The sequence below is a fragment of the Pseudorca crassidens genome, chromosome 8 (genome assembly GCF_039906515.1).
Source record: "Pseudorca crassidens isolate mPseCra1 chromosome 8, mPseCra1.hap1, whole genome shotgun sequence".
Classification (NCBI taxonomy): domain Eukaryota; kingdom Metazoa; phylum Chordata; class Mammalia; order Artiodactyla; family Delphinidae; genus Pseudorca; species Pseudorca crassidens.
In genome coordinates, this window is record NC_090303.1 from 104971401 (window position 1) to 104994984 (window position 23584).

The window sequence follows — 23584 nt, forward strand, 5'->3', positions numbered from 1 at the left end:
CGATTGCCTTAACCTGCAGGTAGCGTCCTCTGCTGCCTGCCCTGATTCATGGACCCTCATTGTAGCCACTGGTCCATAGACGTATGTAGTCTTAAAATCACGTCTGTGCTCCTGAGACAGTACCAGATGACCAGAGGGCAGGCGGCGGTGGAGGTTTAGGGAGAAACGTCAGGAGTTAGAGCAGTTCTGCCTGACGCCAGACCCAGGACGCGAGGATTCCTCCCGGCCCCGCACTTGCAAGCCCCACTGCTGTCCCGCAGGCCTTCTGTTTCTGGGGTCCAGCCCCAGAATGAGTGGGAATAAGCTTGTACCCTTGTTTAGTTGTTCACCTGGTTTAGGCGTGTTTATTGACAACCTACTATGTGCAAGGCCATCATTAGATCGTCAGTAGCTTCTGCCCTGGGGTCCCCGGAAGAGGCTTGACTGGACTGTGGTTTTGCACAGCATCCAGGGCTCACAGGGACAGAGCCTGTGGTACCCCTCGCTCTCTCCAAGGTGTTTCCTCCCCGTGTTCCATTCACTGTAGATCATCACTAACTGAAGTACTTAGATTCCTATCCCAGCTTTCAATGGGCTCACCGTGGAGTCTTATTTCTTAGGGATCTTTAAGGCAAGGGTCTGAAAAATTAAATGTACATTTTACACAATTTATTTAATTTTTACGATTTATATACAAATGTAATTTTGCACTGCGGCTGTTATCAGTAGTATGAATGGTGATGTGGACGGACCCTTAGACCTTCACCTGCTGAAAGGAAGGGGAGGGGACCATCTGATGGCCTCTGAGAGTTCCTGTCCTCCCTCTGGAGGACAAAGGTCCCATGTGCTGTCCCAGAACACACAAGCTGTGAAATCATGTGCTACAAGAAGCAAAGCAACGTCCACTCTGGCCATCAGAGTACATCCCCGAAGCCAGCTCTACCCTCCAGGACCCCGGGAGAGACACCTTGAATGGATAAACCAAGGCCCAGCACAGCCCCTAGAGCCTGGGTGGATGACTTCCGTTCAGCCTCCGGCTGGAACTGTGGGAACCTTTCAGAAAGAAACATCTCTACTCTCATCTCCGTAGGGGCAGTCAAATGCCAGGATCTGGCCTGAGATGCCCAGAGGCGTCGTGGTCGGCAGCAGAGTGCCGGGGGCGGAGGACGGTGGTCTCCCTGGCGTGGCTGGAGTCGTTCCCAGGCCACGGGAGGGAACGCAGCTCCCCTCGCGGACTCTGTGCCCATCAGCTGCTTTTCTGATCACTGAGTTTTGCTTCCATCTGATCACTAGACAAGACTGAGATTACCATGACTTGGGCTGTTTTGATCGTTGTAAGACAACCCAAAACAACAGCACAGCATTTGGCTCTGAAATATGCCTTCTATACCGTCAGGCTGCCGCCTCTTACCTGTAGTGCCGCTTATTAAAATGGAAAAACAAGCAGGGTCGATGCTATCGGCAGGCAAGCCAGCTGAGGGGACCAGCTGGCCGCCCCGCTCTGCCCTTGGCTGGGGAGCACGGAGAGATGGTCGCCAGGAGGACCCCAACTCCAGGACGCTGGCATGGCCTCCGCTGTGTGGGATCCGACAGCCACGCCGCGGGAGGGTGCAGCTCTCGCCAGGTGGGTGGAGGGAGAGAACGCTGCACCCCCAGCTCGGGGACGGGCCGCTTGCCTTGTGTGTTTGAGCGCGCGTGCGTGACTGGAGGGGGCACAGGGAGAATCCGCTCCCCAGGATGTGAGCTCCTCCAGCTCTCGGTTTGCCCTACCCCACTTTCCTGTGGTCTTGGGCACCCTTTGATGGCCACGAGATTCCTTTGAAAGTGCCGGAGGCCCCTGGTGCTTGGCGAGGAGCTCATCTGGGCACCATCCACACGTTTGCTGGTGGAGCTGAAAGTGGAGATGGCCGGGGGGACTCACAGCCTGGATGTGGGAAGTGCCCAGCGGGAGAGCAGACCACGCCGGGACAGAGGGGTGCGGGCCAGCGCGGGAGAGGACGTAGCGGCAGCTAAGTGAACTTGCAGCTCAGGTTTGCCCCAGACTACGGGATTTCTGTTTGTTAAGTGAAAAGCCTTAATCACTCTATGAAACTGTGCTCTTTCCATAAGGAGAGGCTGGCTGGTGCCTCCAGGACTTGGTCCCAAGCCCCTTGAGGGACCACCCGTGTGGCTTGGATGACCTGGGGGGGCCAGGAGGGCCCGGCCAGCTCCCCGTCCTGGCTTCTGCCCTGTGTCGTTCAGCACGCACCCCGAGTCTCCCCAGCTCCCACCCCAAGTGTGGGTGTGAACAAGGGTAGAACTCTCCCATCTCTAAACCATGTGTAGGCAGAGCTGGGGGTTCCGGGATGACCACCCCAGACAGGGGTGCAATGTCCCCCTTACAGATGCCCCTCTCCCCCTGAGTCCCCATTTCTGGGTCATCTAAGCACTTAGGGTCCACCTGAGCGTCTGCAGTAAGGACCCAACAAAGTAAGCATCACTTAGGTGAAGGATGGGTCCGGGCTCCTGGGGATCAACTTTTGGACCCTTGCCTTTTTTACAGGTTCTGACGTTACCCACACTTGGGTCCCTCCCATTCCCCCTCTGTTCTCTACTCCTTTCCAGATCCATCCCTCCCTTCAAGCCCCATCCAGGAGCTCACCACCTCCCTGAAGCCTTCCCGGACTCACAGTCTGAGAAGCACATTTTGACACCGTGTTGTCTGTGGCTCCACCTCCCGGGAGACCATCAGTCCCTCCTGGCTGGGGCTGTGCCCTCTCTCCCCTTCACCCTCTCCAGTGGGTTAGCACCGTGAGCACGTGGCAGGGCAGCAAACAGCCGCGGAACGGTCTGATGAGCGCCATCCAGCCGAGTCCTTGGCCGTGACACGAGGAGACTCTCTCCAGGGAGAAGGAAGGGCCTTGAGCAGAAACTGCCGTCGATTGCGAAGAAGTCTCCACGGAAACGCGGTGAAGGCCGCCAGGTGCTCACGTCCAGCACTGTCCTAGGCACGGCGGGGAGATACCAGGAAAACTGACAATGCAAGTTCTGCAGTGGAATGTGTATCTTTGGAGAGACAGAGGCTCATGAAAGAACAGCTATGAAACAATACATTTCAGAACGTAATTTCTAGACTGTACGTGAGGATACAAAGGAAAGCCTTTCCCTCCGCTTTCTCTCTGTGGATACCTTTATCGATAAAGCAGATGCAATTACACCCTTTCTCTCTTCTCGCGGCCCTGAACGTGCTGGTGAACGCCACGTCCTGCCCCAGCTCCTTCTCCGTCCGTCTCTGCGGCCGTTGGCTGGGGCACGGCACACTTTGTGTACTGTGAGCCCCAGAATAGAGCATTTCTACCATCTCCCTCTTCCATACAATATTCTCACAAATAATCATATAATAACCAGCAGTGATTATTTTCTTGATTTGTTCTTTAGGGTCAAAGTAAGCAACGTTTCCTAAAAGAATAAATTTCAATTGTAAGGATACTATTCAAACTCACTGAAGTGTTTCGTGTACGAAAGAAAATTTGTACTTGCCCACAAAAATATTATACCTCAGCCGTTTGCAATCTGTTCCACTGTTTTAAATTTTAAATACAAATTAAACACACCAAGTGGTGGCCTGGAAATACAGAAACTCAAGTTCTGAGCCTTCCGCTTTGTGATCGTTTAGTTTGAATCTGCTACTTAAAGACAGGCTTCGGAGACGTGGACTTTCCCCAAAGTGAACTCAAAACACATTGAACCGTCGCAAGCTGCCCTCTACATGCACGCCCGCAGCTGAGTCTAACTAGGGGTTCTCCAAATTAACCTTCATGTCAATAAAACGCTTAATAAAGAATCCATAATAAAAACACACTCGTTCGAAGCTTCCATATGTAACATCAAAAGTCAGCAGGAACCACAGCAATCATTTAGAACAAAAGATCTTTTTCCGTTGTGGGTTGTTTAGATCGTGGGCATCGTTTGTAATTGCAGGCGGGGTGACATCGAACAGCAGATGCCCTCTTAGTTGGTGTTGAACACTCGCTGGCTCCCCACTGCCCGCCAGCAGCGGGGCTGCCATGCCAGCCACGTCCACTGACCCGGCTCACCGTCTCCTTCCTGGTGCACATCTCGGGGCACCCAGGTAACCCAGTGGCCCATGACCTGTGGCATCATGTCTGGATTTCATGGCTCAAAGTCAAGAACTTCCAGGCTGACAGCACCTGTGCTCATCACCCCTGGGTCAAGACTGTGTCTCTCGAGTCTGCCATGTGCCAGGCTTGTTCTCTCCTTTACCTGGAACGCTCTCTCCTCTCTGCCCTTCTCCTGACGCACATGCAGCCTCGTCTGAAGGCACCATCTCTCTGTGTCCTGCCACAGGGGAGGTCTGCTCTCTGGCTCTTTGACAATAGCTTCGAAAGTGACCACACAGTTCATGTAATTTCTCCCTCCATCAGAGGGCAGGAAGCATCCATCTGCACATTTCTTTCAGATTAGCTCACGTAGCCTAGTACCCACAGTGGCAGATACAAAATAGACGCCTATAGGAATTTAATACAAATACTTTGAGCCAGAGACCTTTGAAGAAAATAACATTTAGGGGGAACTATCACCTTTTCATTTGATTGTTGCCTCTGGGTCGGGGAGGGGGTCCATCACAAAGTACCTGAGCTCAAGGTACCTCAGTTCCCCTTTTCCTAACAGTGACGTCATGATGTTTATTTCCCAGGGCTTAATTAATTTGCAAGATACTTTGATATCCTGAGATGAAAGGAGATATAGCAAGCAAAACATCAACAGCATTTGCAAGTCTATCATTACAGCTATTGCTCTTGTTCATAGAGATGATTATTATCCTGATAGTAATAATCAGAGGGTTGTTGCAGGATCTTCTCACTGGATCCTGGGCACTTTTGACCCCGGGCTATAGGGCTCGGTGAAGGGCAGCCGTCTTCCTAGTTTCCTGTTATTTATCGTAGATTTGCCCAGAGGCTGATGGGAGGCAGGGGTGTGCATCTCCCTGGCACAGTGCGGGTAGATAAGGACTGCCAAAATGTTATTTTGAACATCTTACTCCCCAGCTAGAAATCTCCAGTGGTTCCCGCAGTGTGTCCCACAGAAGCCCAGAACGGGCAGACTCTGGACGTGGGGTCTGTGAGGTCAGACCCGAATCCCGCAGCTCCGTCCCTCACTAGGGGGGCATCTCGTCAAGCAGCTCAGCTCTGGGACTCCGTCTGCTTGGCTCGTAAACTGGGGTAACAGTGACCATCTTGTAAGGCGGGGTGGAATTAGCAGGAATAAGCGCAAAGCACACACTATATTATAATGTCATATAAGAAGACACACAAGGCACAGCCTCTAACACACTAAGTGAGTGTGCAGATTCCGCATCTGGGAGACCCCGGCTCAGTCACCTTGGGATGAACGGCAGCGGGAGAGCCCTCGCCTCTCTGTGCCTCAGTTGTGCCGCCTGTAAAAATAGGGATAATAATAGTACCTGCCTCAGAAAATGAGGTAATGCATGAAAAGCGCTTTTAATGGTGCCTGACACGTCTTAAGTCCTCATAAGTGTTGTGCTACTACCGGTTTTCTTATTACCATTGTCTGCACCATACAGGGCTTAGCATGAGGTATGACACCCAGAAACTAGTCAATAAATAGAACGTATTGGTAAAAATTAAATATCTCAAATCCTTACCTTGGGCCTCTAGAATCTGACCCAAAGAGCTGGAGGTTGGGGGTTAAGAGGCCTGGATCCCAGCCGGCCGCCCCTCCAATCTTCAGCAAGTGGCCTTCCTGTGCCTCAGGGGATAGAATTTCGGGGTTCAGTCAGCCTCAGGCTCTGAAGGCTGCTGCCTTCAAGACACAGCTCATGGCCTCCTGACAAACAGCGGAACCCCAGCCTCATCCCGGCCAGCGGCAGGCACCCCGTCCGGGCATCCGCTGGTGGCCGTGGCATCGCCCCACCCGCAAGGGCCGCGCCGTGGCTCTCCAGGTGCACCCCACCCAGCTCCTCTCGCGCCCCCACTCTTCCTGTACAGTCCCCTCCTGCTCTGTGCCCTCCGCCCCAAGCTCCCGGGACACCGCCGCCTCCGCTTGGTGCCAGCGACTCACCAGCTCTGCGTCTCCTCCCCTTCTTCTCTCTCCTGCCCTCACGCCTTGCTCCCCAATCCTGGGCCCAGCCGCAGCACAGAGGATGGTCCACGTCAGATGCTCCTGCCTGGGACAGATCCAGCCTCGTCCGCCTGGAAAATTCCACGTCCTCCTTCAAGACCCACTGGAAATGGCGTTGCCTGCTGGAACCTTCCCTTACCCCAGCAGCAAGAACAAACTCATCGGTATCCTTACACCATCCTCACCCCCGCCTTCTCCAGCACCTGGAGCCTGGTCCCTGGCTGTGTTCTGAGGGTGTCGCCCCCGGGGCGAGAGCCTGTGCCCTCAGGGGCAGTGCTGGCAGACACAGGAGGCTGGGGAAAGCTGGAAGAGCGGCTGGCTGGTGGACGAAGGAGCAGCCCAGGTATGGCGGGGCCCCCACCTTCGTGTGCTGTCCAAAGACCCAATGCATCCGGAGGAAACTGGAGATGCTACCAGCGCCATCATGCCCCAGCCCGTCCCCCAGTCCAGCTGGGGGCTGGAGGTGGAGCTCAGCCATTTGCTTTGCCATCACTGAGCACAGCGACACGGAGGGGTCGACTGCTGGACTTCCCATTTGCCTGGTTCCCCTGCACACCTGGAGGTGGCGATGGTTGTTTGGGTGAAGCGAAGACAGACAAAGGCTAATCACGATCTGGAAACGTGTCGCCGCCTCCGCCCCAGCCCATCATCCTTCCACTGGGGCTTGGGCCATCCCACTCCAGGAAAACGGTCACTTCCGTCATTTCCCTGTATCCCCACCCCCGCCCCCAAGAGAGAGCAGAGGAAGAAAGGAGTAGAGTTTACCCATAAAAACCCAGGAGCTAGAACCTTAAGGAAGTGTGTAGTATGTGGGTACCAATATTCTATGGTGGGGAAACCCGCCAGTTCTCTCTGCCCTGGGCAATTCCTCCCTGCGCCTTTATTCTGGTCTACACGTCTCTGTGATGCCTACTGAAGGTAGGGGCAAAGCCTCGGGCAACCGTATTTGCTGGTGAGGCTATTTTTTCAGTAGATTCTCAGCAACTCTGCTTCCACAAGTCAAATTGTGTGTGTGGCGGGGAGGGGTTGCATGGAATTATCTTTAATAGTTTTTTTTTTAACTCAAGGGACAGTTTCATCCATTGGCAGCTCTCTGCCTGACGGCTACTTGCTCGTGGGCTGAGAACGGGCAGGCCTGGCAGCCCAGTTAGAGCCCCAGATGCTGGGCTGAGGCTGGAGGGCCCTCGGGATGGCGACCCCCAGGCAGCACTTCTTGTGTCTCAGCTGAGGAGAGTAAGGGCCAAAGGCATGAAACGATGGGCTCCCGGTCCTAGGGTGAGTTGGGATTACACTTCGTATTCAAGCTCTGGGCATCAGGCTTTGAAGGGCACAGGGTACCCTACCAAGCGGGGCAGGGCCGCCAGAACCGGAAAGCGCCGCCCTGCAGGCCAAGGCTCTGCTGACAATTTCCCACAAGCTTCCAGCCAACTTAGGCAATCCCCGGAGGACCCTGCAGTTGCTGGCAGAGCGAATGCCAGCTTCCAAGTTCCTATTCTGCAGAAAGCACACATCTGAGGAGAAACATGCATTTCAGAGAGAAAGCTGATTCGGAGCTTCTAAAAAGTGTTGTGCTTAAAAGAGTAATTATACAGTTCTGCAGTCTTTGAACTTGTGCGGGTCTTTCATCAGTTTATGTGCAATAATAGAGGAGCTGCCGCCATACCCTCTGGGTAGATATTATCACCTCCTTCCACAGCTGGGCAAGGAGATCCCGTGAAGAGGAAGAGACCTGGCAGATGCGATGGGGAGGGTAAGCAGAGGAACCAAGACGGCTCTCGGGATTGCCCTGGCTCCGCCAGGAGCTCGCTCCGGACAGACCATCTTCAAGGCCACGTCCACCTCGGCACCCTGGTCCCCAGGCCTCAGTGGTGGAGGGAGGCAGCTCTGCTTAGAGGAAGGGCTTTGGGATGATTCAGACTCAGGTCCAGTCCACTTCCCGGCTGCAGCCTTTGGCACAAGACCTACCTGGCTAAGCCTCACTTCCCCGTCTGTAAAATGAAGCCAAGAGTAACTGCTTCCAGGGAAGGTTGGAGGAATTGCACAGAGTAACATACCTAGGACAGTGTCTGCACTTAGTGAGAATCAACGCTGAGCTCAGTAGGTGGTGTTTGGGACCACCAGCACCACCACCATCACCACCACCACCATCACCATCACCGCCACCACCAGCACCAGCACCATCACCACCATCACCACCACCACCATCACCACCAGCACCATCACCACCATCACCACCACCACCACCAGCACCAGCACCATCACCACCAGCACCATCACCACCAGCACCACCACCAGCACCACCACCAGCACCACCACCATCACCACCAGCACCATCACCAGCACCACCACCATCACCACCAGCACCATCACCAGCACCACCACCATCACCACCAGCACCACCACCATCACCACCACCATCACCACCAGCACCACCACCATCACCATCACCGCCACCACCAGCACCACCACCAGCACCAGCACCACCATCACCATCACCGCCACCACCAGCACCACCACCAGCACCACCACCAGCACCACCACCATCACCACCAGCACCACCACCACCACCACCATCACCATCACCACCATCACCACCACCATCACCACCAGCACCACCACCATCACCACCAGCACCACCAGCACCACCACCAGCACCACCACCATCACCATCACCGCCACCACCATCACCACCAGCACCACCACCATCACCACCACCATCACCACCAGCACCACCACCAGCACCAGCACCACCATCACCATCACCATCACCATCACCACCACCACCACCACCAGCACTACCACCACCACCACCAGCACTACCACCACCACCACCATCACCGCCACCACCATCCCCACCACCAGCACCAGCACCACAGTAACTCACTGCCCTCCTTTATCCTCTGGGGAACACGTCTCCTTCCCCATCGCACTGTAGGTCTCTACTCTGGAGTTTCCTGAGAGTCTCACACTAGTGATTGTATCTCATCTACATCCTGGGGGTGCTGCCAGGGGAAGCACTAATTCATTTGATTAATCACTCTAAGATGAGGCACTAATAGATAATGAGGGCACAGTGTGTCCCTAAGACCAGGGAGCCTTTGTCATCCCAGTAGAGGCCTTCCAGTGACAAGGAGGAGGAACGGGCCATGCAGCATCTGGGGTCTTGGTGCGCTGAGGACACGTTACCCAAAGGGCAGCCCGGGGGAGCATTCACAGCCTTCTCAACTGGGACTCAGGGCCCAGCCGGCTCAGTCACCAGAGAGGCGGTGTTTTGTTTTGTTTTGTTTTGTTTTGTTTAAAGAATGAGACTGAGAAGGTGAGAAAGTCCAAATGACCTTGAACCTTGACCTTGCTAGAACTGCTTCCAGGTCAGACTTCATCTGGATGTGCCAGGTGGAGGTTTTCCGGGCAGACGGACATCGATCCTGGAGTGAGAGGAAAACTAGCCAGAAGTTGGAGCCCTGCGTTCTTCTTCTTGGGTCCCGTCACTACGTCATTTCCTTCCCAGCGTCACTTGCACCTTCGGTCATCAACGTGCTCAGTTTTATGCAAGAAGCTGGCCTGGCCAGTGACCCAAGGATGCCTTCACGGACAGCTGTCCTCCAAGAAGATGGTGCAGCTGTGCGAGGATGGGTCCTCCTCTGTCTCACTCCCCACTTGCTTTAAGTCCTGGGGTCCAGGATAAGGAGCCCAGATGGCTGGCTGTCTATAGTGCTGTTTGGGCTGGGAAAGGCTGCCTGGGAGATCCCGTTAGCTATGAACTCAACTCCCATCAAATGCTGCCTATGAAGTGCTCCAGGTAACCCCTTTCCTAATGGGCTCTTGTTTCTGGGAGTAGTTGGACAGGTGTCTGATTCAGCGCCAGCCAGTGGGGAGGGGACTCAGCGAGAAGAGGGGGGGTCTGGGCACCCTGTGACCAGCAGGCCTGGCAGGGCAAGGACGCCCCCCTCCTCCCCTCCATGGCTGCCCCTGTCACACTCTTAGGCTCATGACTTCATTACGGAGAGCTGGGTCCTTGAAGACTTGACCTCGCAGGGCCCCGCAGCTGTGACCCCAGCCCCTGGGGGAGGCCGCAGGAAGAGGACAACACCCTGTCTGCCACGAATGGACGGACCTGCCTGCTGTAATTCTGCCACTCACCAGCCCCAGACCCAACAGCTTCCACGCTGGCGCCCTGAGAAGCTGCCCTGGGCATTTTACAGGCTGACTGTCTCCTGATCCTGCTAGGAGGAGGGATGCACAATGGGGACGGAGAGATGCTTGGACGCCAGCGTGGCCAGAACCAAGCAAGGAGAGATGCCCATCTGGCACCTCGGCTGGAGCAGGCATCTCAGCCCACCTGTGCCCGCGCGGCCACACCTCCTGCTGGGACACACAAACCCACACAGCCCTGCTCTTGCCGGGCTTGGAGTCCAGCTGGGAGAGGGTGACACGTCTCTACACGATGAGTATGGAGCATTTCAGGGCTCAGCGGCTGAGAGCCTCAGCTCTGGACTCAGACGACCTAAGTCATATCCCGCCTTCCTATCGGCGTGACCCAGGCCAGCAGTTCCTTTACCTGGAGGGACCCTGTGTCCTTCCCTGTGAAATGGGAGCACCCCGGCGGGTAACTCATCAGGCACCGCAGGGACTAAACGACTCTGGCGCTGGAGCACAGTGCCTGGTGGGTACCTAGTGGGAAGTCAGATTTCGCTATTATTAGCAAATCTGTGTCATCCTTCGCTGAGCAGTGGCTCCCACACAAACCCCATTCTTGGACCATCCTTCCACTTCCAGGCCATTTGCGTCCACTGTCGTCATTCTTAAAGTTGAAAAGAAGTATCTTCCCCGGGAAGGTGCCCACCCAGGCCCCAGGATCCTCCCTCTGATATGAAATCTTAGAGCACCTACCTCTGTTTTCAACCCTGGGACAACCACCTACAATATGCCGTGTATTGACATCCGTTCACTTACCTATATTCTAGATCAACGCTGCCCAGGAGGAAGAGAAGAGGCGCTATCAACACGACCACACATGGCTTGTGTACTTCCCAGGAGCCACACCTGTGAAAGTAAAAAGGGAACAGGGGCAATTAATTTTAATACGATATATTTTTAACCTAACCATCAAAAATATTGCGTTTCAGCATATAATCAACATTTAAAAATCCTCAATGATATGCTTTACATTCTTTTACTAAGTCTTCAGAGGCCCCTAAGCACGTCTTGGCGTGGACCTGCCACATTCTGAGTGTCCAGCAGCCCTGAGAGGCTGGAGGTAACACACCAGCTAGGGGGACACTGGGCTGCAGAGTCCTTGGGCCGACTCATGGAATAATTTCACGTAAGAGGACCTGGAAGCAGGTCCTTTTTAATGTGATGGATTACTCATTACTTTGTTATACATTTTCATGACGATGTCAATCTGTGCTGCGTTTGTACTCTTTCAGATATCATACTTTCTGGCGCTGATTTTTCAGGCATGCTATTAAAACATCAAGTACCCATCAAATCCACGTGTTGATCTTGTCTGCTTTGGAGAGTCCTGCATTTGGGTTGCAAGCAGCTTGGAATACTTCCTTCATCACCGGCCTGTCCCCACGCCCACTGCAAGAGTTTCTTGAGCTCTTATGATACCAGACTGCTCGACCGCAAATGTTACCCTGGAGCTAAACGTGGCCGAGGCACCGTGGGGAGTGTTCCTGTGTCCACGAGACGCATTCTTCTCCCCAGGGACCCACAAGGACACAGCGGGTACCCACCAGCTTCACGGAAGTGTGTGACCTCTTAAGCAACAAAGATTGGAACTGTTCTACTTGAAACTTTGGACTATTTTTACAGATTTAAGAAGCAAAGCAGAGATGCCTGTGAGTAGAACATAAAAACCCATCTTGCAAAAGAAGCTGCAGATTAACCTTAGCATGTTTCAGCTCCATGTTAGTTTATTTCAAGTCTTAAAGAAAGACACAACAAACTGGATTCTCAAGTCTCCCGAGGGGATTTCAAAGGCAAAAATCCTGAATCGTCCCATAGAGTAGATGTCTGGTTGATTTGTAAATTGTTGCTTATAGAGGCATTAAAACCCATGTATAAACTAGTGTCAAAAAACAGTATCACCTCAAGGAGGACTCTGACATTAGGGCATTAACTAATCCACAGTGATGAAACGTTCTCGTGTTTCCTATTGATAAGAACGTTTGCACCTCTTAGTCATCAATGTGGTCAACGCACTCCTTCAACGAACATCGTTTAGACTTAAGCTCTTTTAAAAAAATTTTTTAAAATTTATATTGGAGAACAGTTGATTTACAATGTTGTGTTAGTTTCAGGTGTACAGCAAAGTGATTTAGTTATACATATAATGTATTTATTCTTTTTCAGATTCTTTCCCCATATCGGTTATTACAGAGTATAGACTTCAGCTCTTTGATAATGTTTTTTTTAAAAGCACAGGTCCTTCTTAAACGACGCCGGATTTTGCTGTGTTTGATTGCCGTGTCTGAAGGCTTGAGGCATTTTCTAATGAAAGAGTTTTATGATTTCAAAAATCCCCCAAATTATAAATAGAGCCTTCCGCCTCTGCTCGGCCTTAGAAGGTGAAAACGCTGCCTGCCTCATCAGCCGCCCGGAGCGGCTCCCCGTCAGGCCTGGCAGACGGCAGCTCGAGGGGGAAGAAAGACGGAACTATTTGAAGACGATGTGACAGAAGAGATGGTCAGTGGGGCCCTGGAAGAGAGAAACACAGAGAAACTCAGCCACGGCACACAGATGCACATCTCCTCAGTTCAGAGCATCCCTCCACATCGCTGGCTCCCTTGGGGCAGGCTCTCCAGGCCACCGCCCTATGACCCCCTGCTTCTCCAGGATGGAGGTGCCTGGGGACCTAGAGAGGGCCGCGCCTCCCCTCCAACGTTGGTATTACACCGGCTCTCCCTTTAGTTGTTCCCAGAACGCGTTCACCCGGGCGAACAGATCAGCAGAGTTGGGAGGCTGGTGATGTGAAAGCACGTGGCCTGCATGTCAGGGTGTTTCACTCCTGATGCTCCCGGGAGGTGCAGTGGGGTGTAGTGCTCAGTGTGGTCCCCCAACCCCCCGGAGGAGCTATGGGAGGAGCGGGGAGGGGACCCCTCCACCCACGTCCCCATGCTTCCACCCACCTGGCAGAGGAGGGTAAGTCCAGACTCGGGAAGGAGAGTCCCCCTTGGAAAGGGACGGCCACGTGGGAGGCAGAGCAGAGGATGCTTCGCCTGGGTCCAGCCTGGTTTCCAGGAGACACTCTTCAGGAAGGGCCCGTGCTGGCCTGGGCTAGGGGTGGCCCAAAGTCCGGGGGCCCGGGAAGCGGACAGAGCTTATCCAAAGTTGGGTTAACGAGCATGTTGCCCCAGTGGATCTGTGGGACAAGCAGCCCAGCTAATCGTTCATCAGGCAGAGAACGGGAGCTTGGAGGGCGGCGTCTGTCTGGGCTTGTCCAGGTTAGCAGCGGGCTCCTGACTCCCATCCCCGTTGTGCGCGGACGGGCCTCCCCGCGGGAGCCGTCTCCCAGGACACAAGGACCACTGAGCTCGGGAGAAGTCCCACACTGTCACCCCCAAGGCGCCAGCAGGCGAGAAGCCAGAGGAAGTCAGCGCTCTGGACGGCCCTGGTGGGAGCCGGTGAACGGCTGCAGCTCCTGAGAGAAGGGAGCTCTGAGCCGCGTTTCCGAAGCACGAGAAACCTGGTTTGAAGGAAAGGAGGAAGCAGGGGGCTTCAGGCTGAGGGCCCAGGGTGAACAAAATTGTCCCTGAATAACCTGAAACTGTAACCCAAGGTGAGATGGTCTAAACAAACCTTCTCACTAGAACACATCTCCTGAGCCCAGGCGTAATTAATGGCCCCAAGGAAAATCTACATTTCACAAGAGGGTGAGAAGGAGGCTGTGGTGTCACCAAGTCTTCGGGGAGGAGCCTGGGGTTCAGCTGGACCCGGGAAGGGGGCACGATGTGGCCCAGCCAGTGGGCAGTGGCAGGGAGTGGACGGACCTGCTTGGCCTTTGGGTGATGCACTCAGAAACGCGGGTCTCATGCCATGGGCAGCGGGAGCCACAGCCTCTTTGCAGGAGGACCATGATGTGAGGACCCCCATGTTTATGGAATATTGATCTGATGGCGATAAACAAGGGCCGCCCAGGAAGTTTAATCTCTCCGTCCTCTATTTCTCTCCATCCGATGGGGCCGTCGTCATGGCTTGTCAGGTGGGGGGCATCATTTGTGTCACGGGTTCAACCTTCACCAGGTGAGCACTGGAGGGCCACGGGATGTGTGTCTGAGGCACCTTAAAGCTTTGCTCCTGTGGTCCAGTGAGCTCTGCGTGCCCTTCCACCTGAAACCCTCTGTCCTGGTTTCTTGTTATCTAAATGCTGCCCATCTTTTAAGAGCAGCTGAAAGATCTCCACAAAGCCTCTGCGGACACCCTGATCTCATTTCTCCCTGACTCTACAGGACCCTTCAGAACCTTAAGAAGGAGCTAAACACATGTGAAGCACAAAACATAACATCCACACAAGACCGAGTTGTCCTGTCGAGTGGAATGTCTCAGAAGGAAACTGGAGCCTCTGGAATTCCGTGGTCACCCAAGGCGGGCGGTGGGCTTGGGTGAAACACCAGGAGGGGAGGATGACGGCAAACCCCGAGGACAGTCGTGCCCGGGGAGTGTCCACCTGCTGGGCCCGGCCGCCTCGCTGTCTGCCCTGACCATGCTGGCGCCCGTGCGGGAAGGCCACCAGAGTGGGAAAGACCTGGGTCAATGAGGAGGTGGCTGAGACCTCGAGGCTTGGAGACCTGGACTGACAGAGAACCTGGGCGTGACCAGGGCAGGGGACACGCGCTGTGTCCTTGCCGCCTCCACGCTGGCGGTTTGGGCTCCTTCTTTGCTGTAGAAAGGGTGGGCGCACAGTAACTGGGGTCCAGCGACGCCTGCTGGAACTCGGCAAGGCAGGGTCAGGCCAGCGGGGAGCACGCCAGTCTGGCCAGGGGCTCTGCCTCAAAGGCCTGGACCCAGGATGCTGACTGCAACCAAAAAGCCAGTGGGCCCCGAGGTCGGACTCAGTACAGCATCCTTCATCCCCAGAGGGGCAGACTGTGCAGAGTCTGTGGTAGCTGCCTGGCAGGCCGCAAAGGCTCCCCGTCCCTGCCATGACAGATCATGGGCAGCGTGAGTGGAGGAGGGGAAAGAGGTGGGGAGGCACCCGGGCCCCTCGAGCCCCAGCGGGGAGCGCAGGCAGTCATCTGCGGGGCGGGGGGCTTGCTTCGCGAAGTCCGTTCTGGGGTAAGTTGTTAGAACTGGGAAACATCCACCCCACGTTTGGATATTGACTGTGGCACAAGCTGCAGAAGAATTCCCCGCAAAGTGGAAACAGCAAGAGGGCTGAAATTACTTCAGAAGCGACACGGGCGAGAGGAATGCTTTCGAGAACTTGAAAAACACGGACGTGACACATTCGTGTGCCTTTCCGTCTATTATAACAAATTACATTCTGCCCTAAGTATTCATGGAAATAGGTCTATGTTATTATTATCCCTCTAGTGATGGTGAGGACGATGCCTCGGGAGGGGTGAGGAAATAACCAACTCCCCCTGGTCGTGAGCGACCCCCCCCCACCCGGCAGGGGCGCGAGGACGCTGCCTGATGAACTGCTTGTCAGGAGGGCAGTCCCAGCGCCGAGCCCTGTTCAGCTCTCCTCGGCCACGTGGCCGGTCCCATCCCGTGCCTCTGAGGGCGCTACTTAAGGTCCTCAGGTGATTTCCCAGGATTGCGGGCCCAGAAATGGATTTTCTTTGTCACGTTTCGGGGGAGGAAAGGGAATTGAATGCCAGAAGTGAAAAGCCATCTGGGCTGGCCCTACAGCGGCCAGCTCATGTCTGCCCCACATTTCTCTATTCTCGGACACCCTGATCGCACGTTTCCTGAAGACTGATCCGTCCTCCCACTGGAGGACCCCACCCCACCATCAGGCTCCTCCAGTGCCCACCGCTCCTCTCGGCTGACTCCTAGGCCGGGCTGGACCGTCTTCCTAGTCCCTAGACCCGCACAACCATCGCTCTGAACATCAGGCCCCTCGAGAGACCATTCCAGCCCCCACTGTCCATTATGAGGGTCGGTGCTGGCGCAGCTTCCAGCAGTATCAGATGGGCTACGATGACAGGGCAAAGGCCAAGGCTTGAGAGTCGCCCTGTGAGATTTCAGCTTTTCCAGTGGGCGGAGACGATCTGCTTTACTAATAGTGCATCCGGATCTATCAGCGACTCAGGTGGTCAATAAATCCACCCGGAGCTCTCACACTAAGCCAGGCCTCGGCTTGGACCCTTGGAACACACGTGGTTCACTCGCTGAGACTTGCACCTTCAAAGTATTTGTCATCGATCCGGGGAGAGAACTAAACACATACAAATATAACTGGTATTTTAGGTCAAGATGATCTTGCCTAATAATCAGTGCCGTGAACAGGCCCCACTTGGAATTCTGAGGCTTAGGTGGGCTGCAGTGGCCAGGGAGAGCCACCTGAGTGATGGGGCAGGCGGCCAGCAAAGGTACTGGCGGCCAGCAGCCAGCCGGAACAGAAGCGCCCAAGCGCCCCGCAGACGACCAACACAGGCAAGCTTATGCTGCAGCGCAATTAACGCTCCAGGTGCTCCAAGGGAAAAAGCAATTCGTGAAAGAATTCAGGTTGGGGATTTCTACGGACCTCGCAAGAGGAGGAACCCCTGCTTCTCCTGGCCTCGGGACTATGGAGGCCAAGCGGAGCTTCTGCCTCCCAGGATGGAGGAAAACATGCTGCAAACCACGGCTCCCAGCAAACCAAGAGGCCCCTCCCTCGTCCGCCTGTAGCTACAGGACAGGCGGGTCGGAAGGTTCCAGGTGGATTCCAGCAACAGCTGTTTTCTGCTGGCTGTTCCCTCGCGGCCTCTCACCCTCCATCCACTGTCGCCCCCCTGCAAGCACACAGCCACCTGGGCCTGCCCGGACCCCACCCCGCCTCTCTCCCTCGAGAGCCCCTGGCGGTCAGACTGTCTCCGCGGGCATCCCTGTGTGTGGTTCGTTTGAGAAGTGTGGCCCAGGCCGGGCCCTAACGGCTGGTAACAGTGACATGACCGCCCCCCCAGCATTGCTGGGCGGCTGCACCTCCAGGCCCCCCGCCAGGCTTCACCCAAGCGGAGATGACTGCACGTCTAGCCCGGGTCAGGCTGGGGTTGGAAGGGCTGGGCATGGGGGCCTCCAGAACCCCACAGCTCTTGCCACGTGGCCCCTACAGCCAGAAGCAGAACTGGTTTTCCAGGTGAGTTACAGACACAGAGGAAACGCTGGGTTTTCCTGGACCCGATGCCCCCGTTTCCAGTGTCTGCGGTGCGGAGCACACCCGCCAGGGTCCCGAGTGGGGCAGACCCGGTGGGGAATGAGGGGCTGTTGTGAGGACTCCTTCAGACCCTCCCAGGGTGCCCGTGGGCTGGGACAAGGCCGCCCACACCAGAGGCTGAGCACTTCGTCTCTCTCCTGTTTATATGCTTTTATGTTTAGCGTCAGTGTGTGTGTGTGTGTGTGCACGCGCGTGTGCACACGTGTCCGCTCCTGAGCGGGCCAGGCCTGCCTTTCTTGTTGGCACTGTGCCCGCAACACTTCGCATGGCGTCTGCTCGTAAGAGGGGCTCAGTACGTGTCTGTGGGACAGACGGACCAATGCTGAGTGACTCTAGACGGAAGAGGGACTCCCGATCTCCTCCTTGAATCCAGACCCCACCCGTGGCCAGCGCCCAACCTCATGGCAGGTGGCTACAGCTGGGGCATCACCAACCCCCGGGCAGCGGGGCTGTCCACCAGCTCAAGCCCCGCTCCCCTGCCTCGATCGCCCCACTGCCAAAGACAAGCACCTCCATGCTGGTGTCACGGAGGAGACGGGACAGTGGCTAGCCCGGGGCTGTGGGGACACGCAGAGCCCAAAGCCGCAGGGGGTGTGGCCAAAGCACTGAGGCTGGCCCAGCCCCCCGAGAGCTGTTTCCTGAAGCCCCTCCCCCCAGAAAACCCTGACGTGGCTCCTCTGTCGGCCCCCCAAAAGTCTGTCAGGACCCCACAAACACCCAGCCAAGAGCATCATGTTTGATTTGCCAGGAGGGGGTGTGAGCAGGGAGACCCCGGGGACACAGAGACAGAGAGAGGGGGTGACGGGGACGCGAAGGCCAGGGGCTGGGGTGTCCTGGGAGGGGGCCCTCTGGACGGGCGGGGAGAGCAGAGAGAACGTGGCAGGTGCCCAGGGGAATCGGGGGCCTCACTCCCAGCCTGGAGCAACAGGCCCCCCGGGTGCGTCGTCCAGACCACAAGGCCTGCTTCACCTGCCCCCTCAGAGAGGGTTGAACTCCCTCCTAGCACTGAAGCGAGCAAGAAGCCCTCAAACCACAGGGAAACCTGGACGCTCTGGAACCCTCTCGGGAGCGCTTCTCCTGGAGGGGAACACGCTTGGCGTGGGGGGCCCACGGGCGGGGCGGGGGCAGTGGAGCTGGGCTTGCGTCGCCTCTGCGCTCCAGTCCAGGTCAGAGCGTGTGCAGGCGTGTGCCGGCGTGTGCCGGCGTGTGCAGGCGTGTGCAGGCGTGTGCCGGCGTGTGCAGGCGTGCGCTGAGGGCTCCAAGCTTCCCCTCACTCCCTCCTCTCCGCCGTGTCCCCGGGGGTCCACGCCCACCCTCGCCGCGTGGGATGCTCCTGTAAAGGGCGCTGGAAACGGAGCTGAATGCGGCCACACCCCGGTGGGCGAGCCCTACGCCCCGGCTGCATCGGCCTGGGCGGGAGGCCTTTTCTTCTTTTCTTCCCAGTTTAATGGAGAAATAACTGGCGTAAGTCCCTGCACAGACTTCAGATGCGCAGCGTGACGGTGTGACTTGTGTATATTGTGAAAGGACGAGCACGATAAGCTCAGTGAACTACCGTCATCTCGCATAGACACAAGAAAAAGAAAAGACAACACGTGTCTCCTGTGATCGGAACCTCCTAGCAGCTTTCCTGGGTACCACAGCGTGCCTAGCGCTGGTCACCAGGGGCCACCACAGCCAGCTGTGGCCTCAGCCCTCGTGTACTTGCAGGTGCTGAGGCTTGGAGCTGAGAGGCTGGGGTGTCCCCAGAGGCACGGCAGGAGCGCTTAGATGTCGGGGTGCAGGTACCCCTCAGCCCCTAGGGAAGAGAGCTTCCTTTCTGTGAATCTCTGCCCCCCCGGACCCGGCTGCCCTCCCTCCCCTCCGGTCACACAGGCCTCCCTCTCGTGGGAGCCTGCGTCGCGCCCCGATGACCACGCCCCTCCCCTCCCTCCTCCGGGAAGTGGGCACCAGCCCTGCCCATCTCAGGCCCCGAGTGGAGTGAGCACGTTCTAGAGAGGACAGCCTCTCTCGGGTGTCTGGGGGCACGAGGCCCAAGACGCGCAGTGCCCTGGTCTCTGTCCTGGGCACACAGTGGGCGCTCAGCAAGAATCAGTGTCAACGTGGACGCGGCCAGCGCCACTCCTGCCTTTTCGGAGCCGACGGCACGGCAGGAGGGGGCGGATATCAACGGAGCCGTGAAAGGAGAGAGGCCCGGGGTAGACACACGAGGCGGACGGACCGCCTGACCTCCAGGCCGGAGATGCAGCGACAGGCGGGGCCACAGCTTCCGTCTAAAGTTGGAGGACCTCCAAGGTACCTGGGCTGAGTGGGCTCTGGGGACACCTGCTCCCTGGCGCCTGGCCGGTGCCGTCTGCACACAACGGCACGAGGTGGGGGAAGCACCAGTGGGCTTCTCCGCAGGAGGCCCCTCCCCACAGGGCTCAGGCGGGTAATAGCCAGCTAAGCTCACACTCCCGAATCACGGGTCCGAGGAAACTGTAAGCCCTGTTGGGAGTAGCTCTAATCATCCTTTTTGACAGAAGCGCAGGGTATGGAAGTGACAGTGAGACTGCAGGTCATCCCCATGTTTGTGTCACCTCCGCGGGCTCGGCTCACTTCCGACCTGCCGGGGGGATGACCAAGGGGGCTGGACCCCGACACCCGAGGCTCAGGGAACCCTACAAGCTCCAAGCTCTGCTGCCTGGACTCCCCACCCTGCCCCCCGCGGCTGCTCTTCCCCCAAATGTAGTTATGGGACCAGGCCCTGGATGAAATGGTGACTTTATTTAGCAATTTTTAAAACTTTTTCTAATTTTTTAATTAAGAAAAATAGAAAGATTGGTTTATTAAATCCTTCAAAAAAAGTTTTAGCTTGTTCATGACAAAAGAAGTTAGGGGCTTCCCTGGTGGCGCAGTGGTTGAGGGTCCGCCTGCCGATGCAGGAGACACGGGTTCGTGCCCAGGTCCGGGAAGATCCCACATGCCGTGGAGCGGCGACGCCCGTGAGCCATGGCCGCTGAGCCTGCGCGTCCGGAGCCTGTGCTCCGCAACGGGAGAGGCCACAGCAGTGAGACGCCCGTGTACCACAAAAAAAAAAAAAAAAAAAGAAGAAGTTAAATAAAGGTTAGGTTTTGCCACCGGCGCTGGGTTTCATTGCTATTGGTTGGTGGATGGGGGTGGGGAGACGATGCGTGGTGTGGGTCTCCGAGATCATGACTGACGGCCTGTGGCCCCCGAAAGTTCAACCTCAACCATACAGACTGAAACACACGTTGCACGTTACAGCAAATGAATGGACATTCCACGGAATTTTCATAAGTTAGTTTTGCCAGACTGCCACCTTCCCAAGAAAACCCAATAACTGACCAATTTTTGCTCTAAGTGCAGGGATTGTCAGATGTTTTCTTTCTTTTTTTTTTTTTTTGCGGTACGTAGGCCTCTCGCTGCTGCGGCCTCTCCCGTTGCGGAGCACAGGCTCCGGATGCGCAGGCTCAGCGGCCATGGCTCACGGGTCCAGCCGCTCCGCGGCATGTGGGATCCTCCCGGACCGGGGCACAAACCCGCATCCCCTGCAACGGCAGGCGGACTCTCAACCACTGCACCACCAGGGAAGCCCTCTTTTTTTTTTTTTGAATTTACTCTATTGAAATATAGTTGGTTTACAATGTTGTGTTCGTTTCTGCTGTACAGCAAAATGACTCAGTTATACATACATGTATATATATTCTTTTTTATATTCTCTTCCATGATGGTTTGTCACAGGATATTGAATATAGCTTCCTGTGCTATACAGTAGGACCTTGCTGTTTATCCATTCTATATATAATAGTCTGCATCTGCTAATCCCGAACTCCCAATCCATCCCTCCCCTATTTGCCCCTCCAAGGCCCCGGCCCTGCCTTGGCAACCACAAGTCTGTTCTCCATGTCAGACGTTTGCTATAAAGGGCCAGTGGGAAATATTTTAGGCTCTGTGTTCCACACAGTCTTGGTCAGAGCTACTCAATTCTGCCATGACAGCAGCAAAATAATATCTAAGTGAGTGTGACTGCATTCCAATAAAACTTTATTTGCAAAGACGGGTCAGGGGCCGGATGTGGCCCTCAGCTCTAGTTTGCCGATTCTGTGTTTCTTCCTGAGTCAGGTCACCATGGGGTGACCTTGGAGATCACTCAGCCCCGCCCCTCCCTTTCACAGACAGACAGCCATGTTCCCAAGGACATGATTAGTTGGGTCTGAGGTACACGTCCAGGGCTCTGCTCAGCCATCTCCCCTCCACTCCTCTTGCCATGGGTTAAATCCATTCATTGGGAGAGCTGGTCATGTCATCAGTCAGGGAGGCTGTGTCCTGAGGACCTGGGACGCGGGACGTGTCCAAGGCCCTGGGATGGGCTGGACACACACTCCGTCTGGAAGCTCGCTGCTACACGCAGCTCCTGATGGGCTCAGCTCGCGCTGTGGGCTGAGTCGTGTCCCCCAGATTCATATGTTGGGGTCCTTCAAACTGTGACTGTATTCAGAGATGGGTCTTTAAGGAGGTGATGAAGCTAAATGAGGGCATGGGTGCGCCCTGATCCAGTGTGACTGGTGTCCTTGTAAGAAGAGACCAGGACACAGACAAGCACAGAGGGACGACCGCGTGAGGACACAGGGAGAAGACGGCGTCTACACACTGAGGGGAGAGGCCTCGGGAGGACCCAGCCCTGCCCTCACCTGGATCTCTGGGACTGTGAAGGGACAAACTTCTATTTAAACCGCCCATCAGCGGTCCCTGGCTACGGTAGCCCCCGGCAGCGAGGTGACGGGGCCAAGGTCTCCACGTCACCGGCACGGGCTCTTTCTCAGGCCGCTGCCTCCTCTTCCCTGCACTCTGCCAGCCGCTTTGGGAAGGCCGACCCAGGAACCGCCCGCCGCATCCCGCCCCGCCAGCTTCTGGGCTTCTGCAGAGCCCAGCAGGGTGAGGGTGCGGCGCTGTGTTTAGGGGTCTGGGCGGGTCTCCAGGAAACAGGCTGAGGCTGATCTCCCGGGGCAGCGGGAGGTGGGACTGAGCCGTCTGTCTTCACACCGTGGAGTCAGAGGAGTGTGCCAAGCCCAGCACGTCTGCGCGCTTCTGACGGTCAAACCCTCCCAAGAGGAGAGTCCTCAGACGGGAGGACCCCGTGAGGGCCCGACGGCAACAATTCTCCTTTATTGAACACGAGCAGGAACTATTTCAGTCCTGGAGGAGCGCTCCTAAATTAAAGTAAGTGGTCAGAACGTCCTTGAAGACTTTAATCTTCCTAATTTTGTCCTGCATCTTCTAAGATTACTTTCACTCTGAGATGAACCGGCAATGACACCCCAGTTGGCAGCAATCTCTCTTCCTCTCCAGCCCCCGAGACACTCCCCCGGACGACCCCCCCGGATGGGCAACGTCCCTTTAAGACGCCAACCCGAAATTTTGCTCTCGTGGTTTTCAAAATAAAAACATGTGATCGGTCCTTTTCTTTAAAAAAAAAAAAAATGGTTTTTATCACAAGCCTAAGAAATATTAGGCAGACTCAATCGGGCCTGCCCCTGCCCAGAATGGGAAAAGAAAGGCTAAAACGAGTGATTTTCCTCTGCAGAAAGAACGTTGCCAGAGGGAGGGAAAGCAAGCGGGTTGGCAGGTGCAAAAAGCTTGGAGGTGTGGGGCTGGCGAGGCGCGTCCCTCTGTGATGCGGTGCAGACCTGAAAATGAATAAAAATATTTCCCAAACACGCCAAGATGTTCTGCGTGCGTGTGTCAGAAAGACAATGGGCGCAGACGTGACGGAGCCTCTCGGCCGTGGCCCTGTGCCAGCCTCGCACCAGCTGTGTGGTACACAAGAATCGCAGCAGCTGTATTTAAACGAGAAATTAAATCTCCTTCTATTTAATGTGCACCGTCTTTTTAGTTATCAAAAAGGAAACATTAGCAATTAGGGGATGTGTATTTCACGGCCGGCGTGGCTCTGCCAGTTTTGTTCGGGATGTCTATGATCTCTAATTCGGGGACAGGATGAGGGCCGCGGGCGGCGGCCAGGTTTCTTGAAAGGGAGCGAGCTTTGACCACCTTGCCCTTTGTGAGCAGACGGGGGGTTTCAGACACGCCCTG

General features: G+C 55.7%; 1 long non-coding RNA gene across 3 annotated transcripts in view; it reads right to left on the bottom strand.

The window, feature by feature from the left end:
* Window positions 1-252: 252 nt before the first annotated feature.
* Window positions 253-23584, bottom strand: part of LOC137229511 (uncharacterized) — a 75216-nt gene continuing 51884 nt past the window's right edge. Inside the window, exons 2-6 of one of the 3 annotated variants that reach the window (XR_010945731.1) lie at window positions 11074-11163; window positions 10679-10791; window positions 6061-6191; window positions 5645-5748; window positions 253-5416 (exon numbers count right to left, since the gene is read on the bottom strand). This is a non-coding gene — a long non-coding RNA (uncharacterized lncRNA). The remainder of the gene's footprint in view (window positions 5417-5644; window positions 5749-6060; window positions 6192-10678; window positions 10792-11073; window positions 11164-23584) is intronic. The other 2 variants (XR_010945730.1, XR_010945729.1) reach the window with 2 other exon arrangements.